The sequence below is a fragment of the Monodelphis domestica genome, chromosome 3 (assembly GCF_027887165.1).
Source record: "Monodelphis domestica isolate mMonDom1 chromosome 3, mMonDom1.pri, whole genome shotgun sequence".
In the NCBI taxonomy this organism is placed as follows: Eukaryota; Metazoa; Chordata; class Mammalia; order Didelphimorphia; family Didelphidae; genus Monodelphis; species Monodelphis domestica.
This window is the reverse complement of record NC_077229.1, coordinates 235,052,121-235,073,241: the sequence shown is the minus strand read 5'-3', so window position 1 is coordinate 235,073,241 and position 21,121 is coordinate 235,052,121. Positions and strand designations below refer to the sequence as shown.

The 21,121-nt window shown below is 35.5% G+C and overlaps 1 long non-coding RNA gene across 3 annotated transcripts; it reads right to left on the bottom strand.

Moving 5' to 3' along the window:
- Positions 1-700: 700 nt before the first annotated feature.
- LOC103097809 (uncharacterized) lies at positions 701-19,129 on the bottom strand. Of its 3 annotated transcripts, XR_001628914.2 has the most exons (5): positions 17,409-18,896; positions 9,717-10,337; positions 7,210-7,366; positions 5,376-5,547; positions 701-908 (listed from the first exon to the last, which is right to left on the bottom strand). It is a non-coding gene; the product is annotated as an uncharacterized LOC103097809 (long non-coding RNA). The 3 variants fall into 3 exon arrangements; XR_001628916.2 differs by lacking the exons at positions 9,717-10,337; positions 17,409-18,896 and adding an exon at positions 18,903-19,129; XR_464906.3 differs by lacking the exons at positions 9,717-10,337; positions 17,409-18,896 and adding an exon at positions 9,000-9,710.
- Positions 19,130-21,121: the final 1,992 nt, after the last annotated feature.

The window sequence follows — 21,121 nt, the reverse complement described above, 5'->3', positions numbered from 1 at the left end:
TTTTTAAATCACCTTTCATACCTTAAAGCTCATTATAAATGCTAATTATATTATTGCTCTTTATTAGTAATGCTAGTTGATTGACCTATCAACCTTAGGGACTGTTTCTATCTTTTTTCTTTGTAACTTTATCATCTAGAATATTAACCTCTTCAAAAAATACTCATTGATGTTTATTGGGAAATACTTGGATTTTCTACTCTTAATTTCTCTGAGCCTCAATTTCCTTATCTTTAACATGGGGACAATAATAGCACCTAATTCAGAGGTTTTTGAAAGGGTCAGATGGTATAAATGCATGTGAATTGTTGTCCCAATCTCAAAGACTATGAATCTTATCTGTTGTTATACATACCTCTCTCTTTGAAATGTGTAAGAATGTAATAGTAAGTAGTTACTGTTATGTGATTCACTATTGGTGTTGAGCTCATGCTACATACTTGAATATTCCTGTGAGATATATTATGGTCCTCAGAGATGTGGCTGACTTGATCTAGGTAGACATCCAGTAGCCATTGTAAGAATTTGATCTATGACTTCACAAAGATGGTGACAAGATTTCTCTGGGGACCTATTCACTGCCAACTTAAGAACAACTACCACCCGATGAGTCAATTAATGTGGCCACCTACCCTATGAGATGATCCTTCTAAGGCCAAACTTATCTGATATTAAAAAAATAATAATAATACAATTAATGTCAAGAAAAATGATGCCAGGTATGTCTGTTATTCACGGCACAGAATGTACAAAATGATGCACACTGTACAAATAGGGTCCCCACAGCACATCTCTTCTATAGTCTGGTCTCTGGTTCTTCGTGAAGATGCATGACTGCTCCATAAAGATCCCTTGTGTCATTATCAAGTTGGCTTTAAAATGCAGACACAACTGTTTGGAAAAACAATCTGGAATAGACATGTAATAGAATGAAGAGTGTATTAAATAAATGTCTAATATAGGGAAATAAATTTTGTAGTTCAACATATTATATGTAACATATACAGTGATAGAAAGATAAATACAAAGATAGTTAGATACATAGATAATTAAATATGTAGCTATATAGATGGAGGATATAGATGTAAGTTAAGCAGATAAGTGGGCGCAGTGGATAGAGTGCCATGCCTAGGGTGAAGGAACTTATCTTCTTGAGTTCAAATCTGTTCTCAGATAATTATTACCTGTGTGATCCTAGGCAAGTCACTTAACCCTGTGTGCCTCAGTTCCTTCATTTGTAAAACAAACTGAAGAAGGAAATGGCAAAGCACTCCAGTATTTCTGCCAAGAAAACTTCAAATGTTTTTGGAAGAATTTGACACAACTGAATATGACTGAACAACAAGATATAAATATGGATATAGATACAGGAACACATAATTAACAATTCCTATGAAGAGTAACAAAGTTCTTACATGCTTTTTTTGAGTTAAAATTTCCTTCATGTAGCTAAAGTATATTTTCATTCTTATTCTTAACAATTACTATTTTCAAAGAAAGATGTGGAATAGTGTAAATTTGGGGGATTCAATCTGCCAAGATGTACTGTTATCAAACCTAAATGATACTAAATGCATAGGACTTTTAAATTATTTGTAAAATAATCACATGTACAAAAAAGCAGACTATCAGTTCCATTGGAAAATATGGACATAGAATTGGCAATATAATAATAGAGAAACAATAGATGTGATTTGTAGCTGTTCTGTGATGAGATAACTCTATGGAAAGAAAGTTTTTCTGGTTATAAACAGCCCTCAAAAATCTAACAATTTAGGAAACTTCTTTATGACCCTAGAAATCTATTCTAATAAGTCAACTGGCCTGTTAACCCTTGGGCTAGTATTTTATCACTTGTTTCTTCTCCTTTTTAGTGAGAATTATGAAATAGAATTGTTGTGGAAGTCACTAACTCAACAATGGGGAAATATATATATATATATTATCCTTACTGCTGCTTAGATCTGTAGATAGTCTTTAGGTCTTTAGTGCTCTTGTCGGAGGAAGCATATCATCATATGAGAAGCATGATTTGACTGAGGATCTTGTCAGAGAACCTAAGCCTATATACTGCCCACAATATTTGAAACTCTAAGCCAAGACTCATTTTTTTAAAAATAAGCATAACCCATTTCTCAATCCCTGTGTGTGCTTACAGGGGACATGTAGGTAATACTGTATTGATATATCGTCACTCCTGTGAGTTATGTTAATTCATGAAATATACTCTCTAGGGTAATGCCATCTTAACAAAATCATGTCAGTTGAAAAAGCTTCATGGCCTGAAGAATATTTTTTTATTCCAGAAATATTCATTTATATTCCCGTAAGAAATATTTGAATTCTTGTAAAAGTTGTTCCAATTTAACTTCTGCAACCATTTTGTTATGGGCATTGTACCCCTAGAAATTCAGGCAAACTAATATCAGGGAAATTCCTTTGCTCCCTTATACCCTAGGACTCCCAAACCAAAACATCTGACCCTGAGAGGATTATCTTCCTTTGATTATCCCATTGATTTGAGATGGACAAAGAGACACCTCATCCTTCTGTCCTCCAAATCAAGAGAACCACCCTCATGCCTTCTGGCAAACCTCCTCTCCAACCCCTGGCCCCAGAATCGGGACCTCACTGCTGTAAAAGAAAATAAAACCCCCAGAATTGAGGCATTCTGGGAACAACTCTCCAGGTTGCTCCACTCATGCTGTCTTGCTGACCTCCTAAGGCAGCTCTTCCACCCATGCTATTCCACCTAGGAGGCAGGCTTCCATGTATACTGCCTCCTGATCAGATTCAACATTCTTTTCAAATTAATAAATTTCTCTTTATTTTTAAGTCAAGTTTCAGAGTCTTGCATTCTTGCAAAGGATAGCCTTCAGGAACCCCAGGGGTTCATACTCTGAACCCCACAACAATTTGATAGACATTGAATTTATTATCCTAATATGGCCCATTAATATATAGAGTGCTGAGTAACTATAAGGCCTTAGGTAAGTTGCTTAATTGCTGCATTTCAGTTTCTTTCCCTGTTAAATGAGGAATCTGAGATTCCTTCTTTTGTTGAGTCATTTTTCAACCATGCCTTTGTGAGCTGATTTGGGATTTTCTTGGCAAAGACACCAGAATCCTTTGCCATTTCCTTCTCCAGCTCATTTTACAGAAAGGTAATTGAGGGAAAAACAGTTATGTGACTTGCCCAGAGCCACACAGCTAATGAATGTCTAAGTCCAGATTAGAAATCACAGTGAGCCTTTCTACTCCAAGTCCTGAACTGTTCTCTGCTCTCCTATCTGGCTGCCCAAAGATTCCTTCCAGTTCTAAATAAATTCTGCCATATTCTATGAGAAACAACAAAAGGGTATTCTTTCAAACACCTTCAATTTAATATGCTTTCTCACTTGGTATAGAATTGTGTAAATATCTGTTTATAATAGGAGTGATTCAGTAGGTTTAACTATTTCATTTTTTAAGGGATTATAGTTAAATATAGACTATATGTTATTGAAATTTCAAGGTACACCCTTCTTGAGAGCTACAAATGTTGCTTTCTATCAAAAACTGCTAAGTTGAAATAAGGAATGATTCTGATAAAACAGCAAATTAATGTGATCATATGGGTGCCTTTCCCCCCCCCCAAGGACATTGGTCGAAACAGGTTTTGTTTTCCTTGAAGGTAAGAAGGACTATTTACTGTCATTAGATTGTTTGCATAAGAACTGTCTGTCCTTTTCTGTCCTCTTCATCCTTTAATTCCTGTACATAAAAAGGCCTTCCTTTAATAAGAAAATCAAGAATACGACAAAAGATTTCATGGACAATTTGTTCCCCATGCTTTGTCTAAAAGGAAAGAACTAGAAACTGAAGGGATGTCTATCAATTGGGGAATGGCTAAATGAGTTGTGGCATAAGATTGCAATGGAAACTTCTGCACTGTAAGAAATGATAAGCAGGTTAAATTTGGAAAAACACGGAAAGACTGATATGAAATTATAAAAAATAAAATGAATAGAACAAAGAGACCATTATATGCAGCAAGAGAAATAGTGTTTTAAGAGTGAGTTGTGTAGACCTACTTCCAGAGAAAGAACTGATAAATAGTGTAAAAAATAGACTCGAATACAGGACTACAATCCCCACAAGCCTTTGCTCCACTTCCCCAAAATGCTTTGTAATCTCACTGGAATTCTGAGGTGGGCCGAGATAGAGGAAGGATTTAAGCTGGTGGCAAAGGTTTTTGGCTTTTTCGGACTTCCGTTTTGGAGTAGAGGCGTCTCTTCCATGATGTGAGGTTATTTTGTCTAGGCCTCTGGCCTAGGCACATGTTTCTTACTTGTATATTCTTTAATCCTTAATCTTTAATAAACCTTTAAAAAATATAATACTCCTTGCAGAGAGAAACTAATTTCTACCTGCCTCAGTCTCCCCATATTCCTAAATTTTAACTGTTACAATAGAAATAAATAAGATATAGTATTACATGTACATATATCTTTCTGTCAAATGGTTCCTTCTCAAACGTGAGGAGGAGAGGAAGTGAGCAAGTTAACTAGTATTTAATATAATCAACAAAAATAAAGGAATAAATTTTAATTTTAAAAATAAAGGAGACCAACAATCTCTTCCACAGTCCTGGTTTAAATGCTATTGTAAAAATACTCTACATGGCTCAGTGGATTGAGAGCCAGGCCTATAAATAGAAGGTCCTGGCTTCAAATCTGATTTCTGACACTTCCTAGCTGTGTGACCCTGGGCAAGTCATTTAACCCCCTCACCTAGCCTTTACCACTCTTCTGTCTTAGAACAAATGCAGAGTATTGATTGTAAGACAGAAAGGAAAGATTCAGAAAAAATTTTATACTATGAGTTAATAATTCTTTCATATCTTCCTTGACTTATTCAAGTAGTACTTTTCTAGGATTCACTGATATAAACACACGCACATATACACACAGGGAATATGACATGGAAACCAGTCAATAAGCATTTATTAAATGTTTGATATTTGCTAGACACTGTCAACCATAAAAGAGAAGAAAAATAATCTCTACCCTCAAGGAGCTTACATTCTGAAAGAATGTTGTCAAGTCAACCATCTGGTATAATATTTATTAGGAAATCTCAGAACTTGTTCTTGTTTCCTTTCCACACTGGTGAAGTAGAGAAACAAGATGTTACAAAAGCAAGTGAAGGATGACTTTCTCTGAATCAATACCACATGAGTAAAGGCAGTTTAAGTGGTAAAGTTAGGAAGAAAAGAAGAAAGCTCAGATTCTGTACAAAGAAATTGCACCCTAGTAAGCACTCGGCTATCTGATATAGATATTTCATCAATGACTCAATAAAGTAGCGCATAAACTTTATATCTGTTTAAAGACCTTTCTCTGTTCCAGGTAGATATGTGATATCTAAGGATATGTGGCACTTTCCACTTCACAGCAAATATGCGATACTCCTGAGGTAGAACGTAGTGTGCAGTTTCAGTTGTAGTTACTGTTCGAGGATGATTTTTATTGAATTCTTCTTCTTTTTTAGAGGTCAGGATTCAGTCTAGGATAGAGTATATGGAAGTTGGGATGGTATTGGTAAAAGCACATAAGACTGTTTTTGTAATGGCATTTCTTAGTTCATGGAATAGTATATTTTCTAGAAAGCATCAGCTTTTTTTTTTTTGATTGACAAAATTTGAACTATTGCTAACAGGAAGTGTTTAATGCATAAATGTAAGTATTCAATCCAAATTGAATTCTCATAAATTCTCCTTTTAAAGAGCAAAGGGCTAAGGTTGAATGGCAGATAGAAATCAAAACCCTCTCCTTCCTGGGAGAGGAGAAGTTTATGGGGAAATATCACTAGCAAATGAAGAACTTAGTAACAGTATGCTTTGTCTTTAGATTTCTGTCCATAAAAGAAAAAAATATATACAGGAATCCTAAGAAAGAGATGCAGAGAACGAAGCCTAAGTTCATTCATACAGGAGCATCTTTTACTGTCTTGGACAAAATAGAGGCTGTAGAAGTTCTGGGACTCGTGTGAATCACAATTTCTTCATCTTATATTAAGTATAATGTGTTATAGGTTTTATAATTATAAGGGACCTAAGAGACATTTAATGCCACCTTTACATTATAGATAAAGAAACTGAGATGCAAGGTCACATGGAGCCAGGATTCAAACTCTGGTCTTCTGACTCTAAGTGTTAGACTCTTCTGCTCCATCACACACTAAATTACCTGCCATATAGAATTCCTGGGAGGATTCAAAATGAGACAATAGTATAAAAGAATTTGCAAATTATAAAGTGATATAGAAATATCAGCTATTGCTATCATTATTATTATAAATATCTGGTAAAGATGCCTAGGGGACCTAGACCTACATAAGAACCTGAATACAGGCATACCTCATTTTATTGTGCTTTGCTTTACTGTGCTTCACAGATAGTATGGGGTTTTCGGTTTGTTTTTAAAAATTGAAAGTTTGTGGCAATCCAACATCAAGCAAATCTATTGGTGCCATTTTTCCTACAACATACCTTATCTCTTTGTCACATTTTAGTAATCCTCACAATATTTCAATGTTCATTATTATTCTAGCTTATGGCAGTCTGTGGTCAGTGATTTTTGATGTTACTATTATAATTATTTTGGAACACCACAAAGGGTGGCCATTGAGAACTTAATCAATAAAGATATTGTACATTAAATTGCTGATCAACCACCTCTGCTCTCTCCCCTCCTTGGGCATCCCTATTCCATGATACAAGAACACTGAAGAATATGATAAAAATTTATTTGATAAAGCAGTGTCTAGGTTTCAGAATTCAATTTTGAAGGAAGTTCTACCCTGGGTAAAATGATAATGAACAACATTGCCTGCTATTGAAAAATATTTCAGGAAAGGAAGAATCTTCAATGAATCAAACTGCATTGTTGCCTTATTTTAAGAAACTGTCACAGTCACCCCAACCTTGATTAACCAAAACCATGGTCAGTCAGTAATCATCACCATCAAGGCAAGACCATCCACCAACAAAAAAAGATTATGACTCAATGAAAGCTCAGATTATTGTTAGAATTTCTTAACAATAAAGTATGACCATTATTTTCTTAAACATAATACTATTGAACATTTACATTATAGTATAAACATAACTTTGATATGTATGGGAAACAAAAAAAATTGTGTCTCATTTTATTGTAATATATTCACCTTATCACAATATTCACTTTATTGCAGTAATCTCGAATGGAATCCATCATATCTTTGGGGTATGTTGATAATTTCAAGATATGTTAAGAGAGATTCAAGGTAAGCCAGATTTTTAAGTGTGTTGAAAAAGCAGAGTTGCCTCAATCAATAATAGTACCTGTTTGTAAGTGAGCAGATCAAACAGTTGAAGATTAGTGAGTAATGTACCAAATGTTGTACTTTCTAGTCATGAACCCCATTTTCTCCTTTCCTTAGTTAGGAGAAGATTTTTGTTGTTGCTTCATGAACCCCATTTTCTCCTTTCCTTAGTTAGGAGAAGATTTTTGTTGTTGCTTCATTTTGTTTTTCTCTACTGGATGATTTTTTTTTTAATTTTACCTTGGCTCTTTTCTTCTTTGAAAATATAACTAGAATTAAACTAAACACTTGAGTTTTACTTATTTCTTTAAAATCTTGCTATGATCATTTTTCAAACTGATATACCAGCGAGTCAATGTTATTCTCAAGCTGCTTATGTGAAACATACTATTTGTTATGTTCTAAAATTTAATTTGGGGTGTTAACAAATTCCTTAAGGTAATTTTCCATTGTATAAAGAACTTTTTTTAGTCTGAAGATTGTTTTAATCATCAATGACTGCTTCCCGTTCTTTTTAATAAGAGAGCTCAAGCCTTACCAAATCAATCTAATAAACTTCTAAAATGAAACTTTACTCCCAAATGATTTTTCATCCCACTAATATTACAACTTTTAGATCTTTCACTGATTACTCATCTGATCAAATATTCACAGAGGCAGGTAAGTGGTGCAAGAGACAGAGAATTTTAAGTCAAAAAGACCTGAGTTCAAATTCCACTTCAAATGCTTCCTTACTATGTGAGACTAGTCAAGTCACACACCTTAGCCTAAGTTTCATCTTCTGAACAAAAGGGATAGTAATCATAATTGTCTCACAAGGTCACTGTGAGGACCAAATTGGATAATAAATATAAAAACACTTGCACAATATTAAGGTAGTCTATAAAGGCTAGTTATTATAACTATTATTATTATTAATATTATTATTATTATCTCTTTTTCCAATGAAGAAGAAAATGATGGTTCTTTTCTTCTTACCTTAACCTAAATGCCATATTGTAAATTATATCAGTAGAGAAAGTCAAGAATAGGAAGCTTTTACCTATTTGGTGAAATTCCAGGTATTTACTCAGAGCATCTTACATAAGGAAGTGACTAATGTGATAGGGACGCATCTGAACGAGGAGGTTTGGCAAGTGTATCGGTCCAGTCCACCAAAACAGAGGTCTGCCAGAGGACAAATTGCTTATCTGCATGTGTGTCCTCACCCCAGGGAGAACTCAGCATGGTTCCATAAAAACACAAGATTTGTCTGGCATGAGGAGAGGTAGTTAAATTCAGCTAGAAGACAGGCCTATTGTGGTGAAGATGTCAATTATAACTTCTCTCCTAAAATAATTTGCCACCACAGAAAGGAATGCAAAGCAGCCTTGCCTTACTGTTAAATATTAGAATTCCACCACCCGCTCTTGCATGTTGCTATTTCAGAATTCTCAGCCAAGGAAAGAGGAGGTGGTGGGGAGAATTACATAACACTCCTTTTGTAGATGAGTCAAAAATCCAAAAGATGCTCTGTTGGTCCTAAAGACTGAGAATCGCTTTTACACTCAAGCCTTAGTAACATCATTGAACGACCCCACATTTGGTCCCATGCACAGCATGAAAATTCTAGCTATGGGCATCCATCGACTTTTATTTATGTCACCACTTACCTAAATGACAGTCCATAAGTTAATGAGTTTTTTGATACATCTTCCAACAACTGCTTCTATTATATCCCCGAGGCATTTTTAGTGATTTTTATTTGCCACACTATGCTGGCAACATGGCAGAAAGGATAGAGGCCTGGCCTTGAAATCAGGAAGGCCTGTGTTCATATTCTATTTTTGTGAAGTCACTGCTAGGTCTTATTTTCCTTACCCATAAACAGAGTCCATAGGATTTATTGGCCTCTAAGATTCCTTCTAATTCTAAATTCCTGATCCTATGCTAACCTGAAAGCTTAACTGGCCTTTTTTATGTAATTTTGATATATCTGTACCCTGCATCTCAAGGAGAGAAAAAGTCAAATACATAACTCATCAAAGAAACTTCAAGGGAGATGCTAAATAAATTCTTTAAGTAAATTATTTGGTTATACTTTCAAGACTTTCTGACAGATTTATAAGACTATCGGCCCCAAACAGTATAACCTAATTTGGGTGGGATAAAGAAAAATTATTCATATCCTTATCACTTCAGTCATTCATCCTAATAATCCTATGATTTCTGCTGTTTAGGGCTACTGGCTTATGAAAAATTGGGTGGGCAAAACTTTAAATGACAGATAACTTGAGTATCTAAGTAAATTTTCATTCATCCAAGGCTGAATCCAACCATGTAAAAAGAAGGGAGGTTCAGGGAGCAATAAAGCCAATGGTAACATTTACCCAGTGCCAGATGTCTCAGTTCAAATAAGAGTCAAGAGTGAATATAGTGCAGATAACATCTGGCGCTGGTTTCTATGGGCAAGGTGCCTAGAGATCTGTTCTGTAGTTATGTCATAGTCACCCCTTTAAGAACAGCAGTGATATCTCTAGTGTTCTAAAGTGGGAAATGGGGAGAATGACCCCCCCAAGATTACTGTTTCAAGAGTAATGAGGACGTTGTCAATGTGCCATCCATGATATTGGAAAAATCTTCTCCCCAAATATTTTGGTATATTTTATTCTTCAGACAAAATCCAAAATGAGAAGCATCTCCAATAATTATTCCAGATGATTGTGACATAAAAGCGTATGAACTGAGGAAAAGGCTACAGAATGTTGTTGCATGGGTAGAAAAATGAAAGCGAGTGCTTTCCTAGATATTCTGTCTACAAGATACAAAATTAAATACCTTACATTTTCTTGTTACTATAAACAGACATCTCATATTATGTAGCTATGCAGCATATGGTACTCTACTTTTAGGGGATGTAGAAGCCATGGAAAGAATTTGATCCATGTGATTTCAAATTTGCACGTGTGGAATTTAAGGTCCATGTCACTCCTCTTGTCCATCTGCTGCTTCTACAGAAGAAAATAATATTATGGCCATTAACTTAGTGAATAAATTAGAGGCAGAGAAGCTGTGAAATTGTTCAGTCACCCCTAAGAATCTATAGTTGAGCAGAGAGTAAAACCCAATATTTCCAAGTCTGCTTAGTTTCTTCTCCCCCCGCTCCCTTTTGGCCCACACTGGAGATTCCAGTGACATAGGGATTTCCTGGGACAGAAGGAGATTTCCCAATGCAGATTAGCAACTGTTCTACAACCTGGAGAGTTTACTGGTTCATTGACTGGTTAAGTGACATACTCATGGACCACACAGAGGGTAGGTATCCGAAGCAGGACTTAAACCCAGGTTTCCTTTAACCCTGAGGCCACCTATCTAGCCCTTATTCCTCTATTGCTTCTCTCTAATCTGTATATGTTACTGTATTCCCTTCAATGATGAATATGCAGTAGAAAGAAGAGTCAGAGGAGTTGAGTTCAAATTCCACTTCTGATATTAACCATCTAACATTAGACAAATTTGCTTAAACTCTTTGGGTGTCAGTTTTCTCATGTATAAAATGAGGGAGTTCGATGAGATGTGCTCTGACATCCTTTGAACACCACGAAATGTCTTAAAGAAACACGGGACAGGAAACCTCCAAGTCCTATGCTTGTTTCTGTTTTTACATGGCATACATGTAGGAGAGACAGATTGTATATGATTTGTGACTTCTTTCTTACCATTATGAAATGATTCCTATTAAAAGGGACTTGGCAAACTAAAGTAACAAAAATGAATTGTCAAAATCTACAAGGGAGCCTGAAATCTCTGAGTAGCTTTTGACACGAGTCTTCTCTGTGTGAAGTCTGGTTTCCGGCTGGGAAGGATAGTCTTGTCTTTAAAGTACATTAAGCCCAAGCAAACCACACTGCAGGGACTGTGTCTGAATGGATTTCTTATGCACTAAAAGATGGGTTTCCTTTGGCCTGTCACTGCTTGGCTTCCAGATTCTCCTGTATTAACACTTGAGAATAACATACTGGGAAGAGTTACTCAAAGCACAGTAGGAGAAAAATCAAAGCAATCAGTACTTAATTTACAGTTCCTAGTGACTCTATTTTAAAAATTCAACGTAACTTCCATCAAAACCTGTCTTTCCACCCTCACTATTAAACATAATAAAGAATCCAATCATATCTGGCCACCAGCAAGGGAAAACTGAGTCAGATGAAATGACTTCATTTGTTCATAAATTTTTAAAAATATGCTTGAATGATAAATCCAGTAAACATTTATTTTCACTGTGTCTTCAGTGTCTATCAGTTTTAACAATTTTTGGACAAAGAATATTTTGTTTCTAAGTCATTCTAGATGAGTTATACTAGAATAATAAATTGAGGTTGCATAGAGGTTATATAAGACCTGATATAAGGAGAAAAAAAAAAGAACTTTCAAAGAATTAGGTCTGTCCAAAAATGAAGAAGACTTCCTCCTCAGGTAGATGAAGGTGTGGCAATCTGTATTCAGAATACATACTCAAAATTCCTCTTCTGTTTGTAAGTCTGTACTCTTTCCCAATCTTTTAGTATCTTTCCTTTTTTCAAATAGTGTGTGACTCAATACCTGAACACTCCCAAAAGCATATCATCTTTAGCATGGACCTAATTTGTACATATTTAGTCTAATATAAAGAGGCTTGTTTTTGTTTTATTTAATAGGGTTCCTAATAGGCTCAGAATATAAAGTCCATATGTGGTTGCTCCACTATCCCAAAACATCATTGAAGGAAGAGACTTTGTCCTTGTTGGGAAAAATATTTTATCAAATAAAATTTTTATCAAAAATACTTTATCAAAATTTTGACAGATCTATCACATTTTTCCATTCATTGGTCTTCTTACAATTAAACATTTAAATGTTCTAAGGAAAACTGACTTTATTTTTTGAGTAAATGAATAAAAAAGCATATAATCATCATTTGTGATAACTCTGAAGACACAAATAAATGATAATTTCAATGCAACAAACAAATTAATGAATTAATGAATTTTTAATTTTAAAAATTGTTTTTTTCTATTATAGAGGCTTTCAGGGAGTCTAATAATTTGTTTTTTTTTAAACCCTTACATTCTGTCTTAGAATCAGTAGCATGTATTGGTTTCAAGGCAGAAGAGTGATAAAAGCTTGGCAATGAGGGGTTAAGTGACTTGCTCAGAGTCATACAACTAGGAAGTGTCCAAGGAAAGATTTGAACCCAGAAACTACCCTTATTTAGCCCACTAAACCACTTAGCTGCCCCTTGTTCCAAAAATTCTTAAATTATTTTTCCTTGATCTATTTTTCAAGTAGGTTGTTTTCCCAATGAGAAATTTCACATTTCCTTCTATTTTTTTTTATTCACTTGATTTTATTTTATTCTGATCAGTTGTCTGACTTATTTACCTTCTCTGGGCTGAGAATTCCTGAAGCTGCTGCTGCCAGTATTACAATCACCTCTAAGATCCACTGTTGATAGTACATGCTCCAAATTGGTCCCTACTCCAATGATATAGACCTCTTCTGTGAACCAACCTCCTAAGTTATCATAGTGGGAAAATGTTTCACTCCGACCTTTTGTTAGCTCTGCCAGAACTGTATTTGAGGCATTATTTTAAAGTTCTTTGGAAGGGGTGTATTGGGAGGGTTTGGCTACTTTACTGCCTCTATTCCACCATCTTGGCAGCACCTCAGACCCCCAGACCCTACAGATACAATCTGTTGCTAGGACCATAGTCTTTCCAAGTCTTTCCAGTGTGGTCATACCCAGTGGAACTTTGTTCCAAAGACACCACCCCTTCAGGAATTTGGGGAAAGCACCAAAGTATGATGAATGTCAAAATAAAACTTTTTCAGAATGTTTATTCTCTCTAAACCATTGTTGTCCTACCAGAAATTATGTTGTCTTTGTTCAGGCTTAAATCTACTACTAGCCTTATATAGGTATATGAGGGCTCTCTAGATATCTGTCTTATTTAGCTTTTCTAAGACTTTCTTCATCCTCTTAAGTTCTTTTTCATTTATTTTGGGCTAAATTTATCTAGTTCTGAGAAGGGAAAATTTAAGTTGCTCCCCATTATTATTATGTTATCTATTTCCATTTGTATCTCATTTAGTTTTTCCTTTAAAAATCTAGATGCTCTAACACTTGGTACATACAGCTTCAATGTTGATAATGTTTCAGTATTCAGAGTCCCCACCCAACATAATGTAGTTTCTCTTCATTTATTCCAATTATATCCATTTTAGCCCCAATTCTGACAGAGATAATAATTACTACCCCTGCCTTCTCTGGATCAGCTGAGGCATATTATATTCTGCGCCAGCCTTTCCTTACCTTCACTATATGTATGTTCATCAGTTTCACTGTGTTTCTTATAAACAACACATTGTCAGATTCTAGTTTTTGATCTTTTCTACTATCAAGTTTCTTCTGATGGTTTATTTTTTCCCATTACACTCAATGTCATAGTTACTAGTATTTGGATATTAATTTTTAATCTTGCATTATGCATTTCTGATTATTCTATTCCTCCTCACTGTTTTCCCCCTATTCCTTTCTTTCCACCATTTCTCCCTCAGATGTTCAATTTCTTTTGACCTTTCCAATTCACACCCTTTCCCAAAAATCCTCCATTATGCTCTCTCTTTGCCATCCTTTTTTCCAAATTGGTCCACCATTCCAAAGGTCCCTCCCTTATCCCTTCCTCTTTATATTTAAAGACTTGTTTTATCCACCTTTCCAAAAATCCCTTCTCCCCAGCCATGACACCCTACTTCTTGATATGAGTTCCATTGTAAAGATCTCCCCCCATCTTATCCCAAGATTCCACTCCCTATTCTCTCACCTTATCCCCTACCTCTTCATATGTACATTCTTCTCCAATCCTTCCCTTATCTTATTTCCTGTTTCTGCGTACAATAAGAAAATTTTTGCCTTTTAGATTATGTTTATAATTCTTTTTTTTTTTCATCTCAGATCTGATGAGAGAAGGGTTTTAGTAGTATTACCAGCCCTCCAACCCCTCCTCCTCTTCTCCAGGGCAATTCCTCCACTTATTCTTCCTCCCTATGAGATAGCCTTCCACCCTCTCTCCACCTGGTCTATTTCATTATGAATTTTGTTCATTCTCTTATATTCAAATCAACCTTATGTTTTCCATACATACATACCTCTAAAAAATACCTAGGCAATGATGCTTTTCTCAGACGTGAGAATTTTCTCAGGAATAAAACAATTTGATCTTTTGGGCTGCTTATGATTAGCCTTTCATTACCTCTGTATGATTTTTATAGATCAAATTCTCAACTGAGTTCTGAGTCTTCTCATTGGGATAGCTGAAACTTCTTCAGTTAATTAGTCCATTGGATACCCTATTTTTGCTTTTTATAATTATGCTCAGCTTTCACGGATATGTTATTTTTGGTTATAAGCCCAGGTTTTTTGGGTTTTTTTGCTCTATAAACTACTATGTTGCATCTTCTGCTTTCTTTTAATATTGAAGCTACTAAGTCATATTATTCTGATGAATTATTAAATTAAATTATTCTTTGAAGTATTTGATTTTTTTTCTTGTGGCTTGTCAGATTTTCTCTTTAACCTGGGAGCTATGTAATTTAGCAATGATGTTCTTATGCATTTTCATCTTTGAGTCTCTTTGAGATGGGGATTGGTTTATTCTTTCAATTTTTATTTTACCCTCTGATTCTATGATTTTTGGACAGTTTTCCTAGATGATTCTTGAAGAATGGTGACTAAACTCTTTCTTTGATTATGATATTCTATTCTTATATTGTCTCATTGATATATTTTCCCATTTCATTTGTTTTGGTGAAAAGATGTTTCATATTGTCTTCTATTATGTCTTTCTTTCAATTTTGCTTTATTATTTTTGTCATCTTAGGAAATCATTAGCTTTCCCCTGTCCAATTCTAAGACTTAATATATTATTTTCTTCTTTGAGTTTCTGGATCTCTATTTCCATATGGGTGATCTTTCATAATTTTCTTGATTTTCTTGTATTACTTTAATTTTTTCCCTAATTTTTCCTTTACTGCTCTCATTTGGATTTGGGGGTCTTTTTAAAATTCTTTTATTTATTTATTTATTTATTTATTTATTGAGTCAATCTTTAGAACCTTATTCCTTGGTTACAAGAATCATATTATTTCCCTCCCTTCCCTCCCCAACCCTTCCCATAGCTGATGTACAATTTTACTGGGTATTACATGTGTCCTTGATCAAAACCTATTTACATGTTGTTGGTGTTTGCATTAGTATGTCCATTTAGAGCCTACATCCCCAGCCATGTGCCCTCAACCCATGTGATCAAGCAGTTGTTTTTCTTTTGTGTTTCTACTCCCACAGTTTTTCCTCTGGATATGCATAGTGTTCTTTCTCTTAGATCCCTCCAAGTTGTTCGGGATCACTGCAGTGCCACTAATGGAGAAGTCTATTACATTGGATTGTACCACAGTGTATCGGTCTCTGTGTACAATGTTCTCTTGGTTCTGCTCCTGTCATTTTCTTCAATGAAATTATTGTTTCTATGATTTATTCTTTAACTAAATGATTCTGGAGAATCATATTGTTTAATTTCCAATTATTTTTTGATTTGCATCTCCATGTGCCCTTACTAATTATTATTTTCATTGCATTGTGATATGAGAAGGTTGCATTTATTATTTCTGCTCTTTTGCACTTATTTGCAATGTTTTTATACCCTAGTACATGGTCAATCTTTGTGAATGTAACAAGTGCTGCTGAAAAGAAGGTGTATTCCTTTTTGTCCCTATTTATTTTTCTCCACATATATACTAACTCTATTTTTTCTAAGATTTCATTCACTTCTCTTACCTCTTTCTTATTTATTTTTTGGTTTGATTTATCTAGTTCTGATAGGGGAAGGTTCAGGTCTCCCACTAGTATAGTTTTTCTATCTTTTTCATCCTTGAGCTCTACTACTTTCTCCTTTAGAAATTTGGATGCTATGCCATTTGGTGCATACATATTGAGTACTGATATTTCTTCATTGTTTATACTGCCTTTTATCAGAATGTAATTACCTTCTCTATCTCTTTTAACTAGATCTATTTTTACTTTGGCTTTGTCAGATATGATTGCGACTCCTGCCTTCTTTTTATGAGTTGATGCCCAATAGATTTGGCTCCATCCTCTTTTACCCTATGTGTTTCTGCCTTCCTAATTTGTTTCTTGTAGACAGCTTATGGTAGCATTTTGGTTTCTAATCCACCCTGCTATTCGCTTGCAGTTTATGGGTGAGTTCATTCCATTCACATTCAGAGTTATGATTATCAGCTGTGTATTTCCCAGAATTTTGATTTCTACTCCTAGTCCTGCTTTTTCTTCTTTCTCTGTTTCCTTCTATATCAATGTTTTGTTTTTAATCAGTGCCTCTAATTCCCACCCCCATTTTACTGCCCTTTTTACCCCCCTCTCTTCTTATTCCCCTCTTATTTTCTTTAATCTTTTAAAACTACCCCACCCCCCCATCCCTCCCTTGTACTGCTTCCCTCCCCACCAATCCATTTGTTACCCTTCTACTGCCCTAAAGGGCACAAATCAATTTTCTGCCCCAATGTATTGGATTGTTCTTCCCTCTTTTGAGTCAATTTCAATGCATGTAAGAGTTGAGTATTTCCTATCTCCAACCTCTTTACCCTTTCAGTATATTGATGTTCTTATCTCTCCCGCCATGTGCTTCTTCGTGACATATAAATTTACCCCCTTTTATCTCTTTTCCAATTTCTTTTAGTATATACCTCTTTTTTATCTCTAGTTGTACATATATATGCACATATATGCACATATATATGTATTTATGCATACATATATCTATATACATATTTATGTCTTGTCATTTCATCCTATACAGTTTGTCACTGTTCCCTCTAAGTGTAATTCTTTAGCTGCCCAAGTGATAATAATAATTTGTAAGAGTTACCAATGACCTCTTTTCTTATAGGGATATATATCATTTTAATGTATTGGGTCTCTTTAAAAAAAAGTATTTTTGTTTTTGTTTTTTCCCCTTTTTCTTAATTACCTTTTGATGATTCTCTTGAGTTCTGTGCTTGGGCATCAAATTTTCTGTTCAGGTCTGGTCTTTTATTTACAAATGCTTGGAATTCTTCTATTTTATTAAATGATCATAATTTCCCCCATAATAATATAGTCAGCTTTGCTGGGTAGTTGATTCTTGGTTGTAGACCTAGTTCCCTTGCTTTTCAGAATATCATATTCCATGCCTTTTGGTACTTCAAGGTAGATGCAGCCAGATCCTATGTTATCCTCACTGTGGTTCCATGGTATCAGAATGACTTCTTAGCAGCTTGTAATATTTTTTCCTTGGTCTGATAGTTCTTGAATTTGGTTATAACATTCCTGGATGTTGTCAGTTGGGAACTGAGTATAGAAGGTGATCTATGGATTCTTTCAATCTCCACTTTTCCCTCTTGTTCTAGAATATTGGGGAAGTTTTCTTGGATAATTTCTTGTAGTATGATGTCTAGGCTTTTTCTTTTGTCATGGTTTTCTGGTAGAGCAATAATTCTTCAGTTGTCTCTCTTGGAACAATTTTTCTACATTTTCTGTTTTGTGAATGAGGTGCTTCATTTTTTCCTCAATTTTTTCATTCTTTTGATTTTGGTTTATAGTGTCCTGATGCCTTGTGAAGTCACTTGCTTTATAATTTTTTGTAATTGTGGCTATTTATTCTATTTCTTCATTATCTTTGAAGAAGGTATGCTCCTGGAACAGAGAAGATCCTTAATCCTAGTTACTTAGACCTTCTGACCCCTTGTTTGAGGCTTGAGTTTAGTCTAGTGCATACCCTTTGGTCCTCTGAAGTCTCTCTTTTGCTAGCAAGGAGGCTTGAGCTTCTGCTTCAGGGATCAGAGCCAACAGACTCTATGGTGTTCACTACTTCAGTCCTAGTTCTGCGTTGGGGGAGGTTTTCAAGAGCTCTGTTTTTGCCACGAAGGCCTAGAGTGGTAAGGCTGAGGCCAGGGAAGTCAGAAACCTTCCTAGTTTTCCCAAGGTGTTCAGTTTCACTCCAGACTTGTATTTGAGGGGTGGTTTAGTTGTAATCGAGGAGTTCAGTCTTTCAGTATTGAGAAGAGAAAAGATAGTAGAACCTTCCTTTCTCAAAGCAAGGTTCAGGGAGACTGCTGATGTTTAGGCATTGGCTCAGAAAGAGCAGAGGGGGTTTGAAGATTTTTCCCCCTTTGCCCTTCCCTCCTTAGCTAAGGCTGTTCTCCCAGATTCACTCTTGTCCCTCTTGTGCCCCCTCCACTACTCAAGACCAAAGGGTCTCCCCTTGATCTGTTCACTCACACTTGTTCACAGCTTGGGGAAGAGATAACTTTTAATGTCAACTCAATCAGGGTAATACAAAGAATAAGTAGAATGAATGAGAAAGGAAAGTGGGGAAAAAGGGATCCCTGTCTCTATCTAAACCCTTTTCCCTCCCTCCTCGAGTTTGGGGGGAACTTAGGCCTTGGCAGCCTGAGACCCCTGAGAGAAAGTCAGGTTGAATCACCTTGAGTTTGGCCCCTTGGCCACAGTTCAGAATCAGGGCAACAGGAGCTGAAGTAAAATCAGACAGAGATTTAAAATGTCTTTCTCAGATTTCCTCTTCAATAGTCTTTTCAATTGGGAAATGTTGGGGGGAAGGATTTCTAGTCATAGACATGAAAAGTAGGTAACCCTAGGAGAAAGTCCTACTCCACCTTCTCTCTCCAGTTTCTCCCTACTGAGAGTGCAACCGCTCTTCCAGCCAGAATTTTCACCTCCTCAAGAATCCAATCCTTTCTGGGGCCCCTCCCCCATTGAGGTGATCAGTTCCACACACTATTCAGCCTGGCACTTTTCTTATGTGCCAGCCTCTGTCACAAATCTTCCATTTCCTATTGTTTGTGGGGTGCCACCCTGGCCCATGCCAGTTACTTACCTTCTCTGTCTATTCTATTCTATCTGTGTTACTTATTGTTCCCATCTAACCTCCGCCCTCCCCAAAAATAAATCTTATCCAAAATCTGTTTATTTGCTAATCTAAATTCCTATCTTATGCTAAGACTGAGTTGTGGGAAGTGGGTTAGGATTATGTGCCAACAAAGTTTTTTTTTACAATATAACAATTTCTTAATACAAAGGTTATTATTATTGCAATCAATATAAAATTTAACTCTCAATTAAAATTGGACTATCCTATACAGTATATAATTTTAATTCCAATGTAACAATTCATAATAGTTACATATATATATATATATATATATATATAATATTAACTTGTATCTAATGAAATCTGATTTATTCTGTCCCTATGTTACCTCTCTAGTTACAACACTCCCTTTTCCACCTTAAACTACTCTGTCCCTGTGTTAATGGTTGGAATGTTAACTCTTTCCTTTCTATCTATATTGGTGGATTAGATCTTTATTATGCTACAGATGTACATGTCTGGGTTTTCTGCACATTTACATATGTTACATGTTATTTATATACATATATACATATTCTCTGGTACTAGAGATCTATTTACAGATATACAATTTATGGGCTGTCCTTATTTATGACACATCCCCTAATTTCAGTGTAAAATTTGTTTGTGTTCTAGATATGTTGTGGTAGATGCATACTTACTCCTATTCAGGAAATCCTCTTTGCATGTTGCCTGAAGATTTATCCTTCATTCTTCCTTTGTAGATTCTAATGTGTATCTGAATGCAATTCCCTATATGTAAAGTTAATGTGATTGGCGATTAATCCTACATGACCCATTTCCCTGAAGTTCATTCCCCACAATGTCCTTTTAATTCAAAGTTCTTTCCAGTTGTCAGTGTGTTTTCCATCCTTTGGTGTTGCTTGAAATTGTCACTGGTTCAAGGTACCTTCTCCTTCACAGGATACATACTTGCCTGTCGTCTCACCTTGAAAGATGATCTCATGTGTGTGTGTAAGTGTGTGTGTGCGTGTAAGAGTGAATAAATTTATGCATGTGAGTGAAACTTTATACAGGATGTTTGTGCCATCTTCGTGTGTGCAAGTGAGATTTTTTTTATGCAATGAATGTAGGTATCTTTCTTAATTTGTGATTGTAAGGCAATTATTCTATTCCTATGTGGTTTATAGTAGAGTTTAATGATATTTTAGTCTAGGCTTGAGATGGAGATTTATATATATGTTTACTAATTATAAGGGATTCTATAACCACCCAAATAAATTCCCAGGTTATGGAAAGAAGCACTTCTCCTGTGCTTCACAGGCTACACTAATCCTCCCTGATCTAACTAAACCAAATTTTCACTATCTGTGTTGGGCATTATTCTATTTAGGTTTCATGCAATCATTTTTGTTTGGGTAAGATGCTCTAATAGCACCTTAATCTCCAGTTACTGAGGTCTTTGGACTTGTCTTAGTTTGGCATCCAGGGTTTGTCATTATGCCTTGGGAGTTTTCCTGATTTGATTTTTTTTTCTTTTTTTGTGGGTCATGTGTCAGATCTTATGCCTAGTACCAGTCTGGGTTCTTATAAAGTTTCATGTTGTTTGCTACCCTATGGAACTCAAATCAGTCCTTATACAAAGTCTTCTCAATAGATGGTATCTGTTGTGTTATGGGCTGCTCAAGGTTGAATAAAGTAAATGTGATAATATCATTTCATTGTCTATCCCTTCAGTTTGTTCTCTACCATATTATATCCCATTCAGTGCCACTATCCCCTAAGTCATATTTCTTACAAAATTTTTCATAACT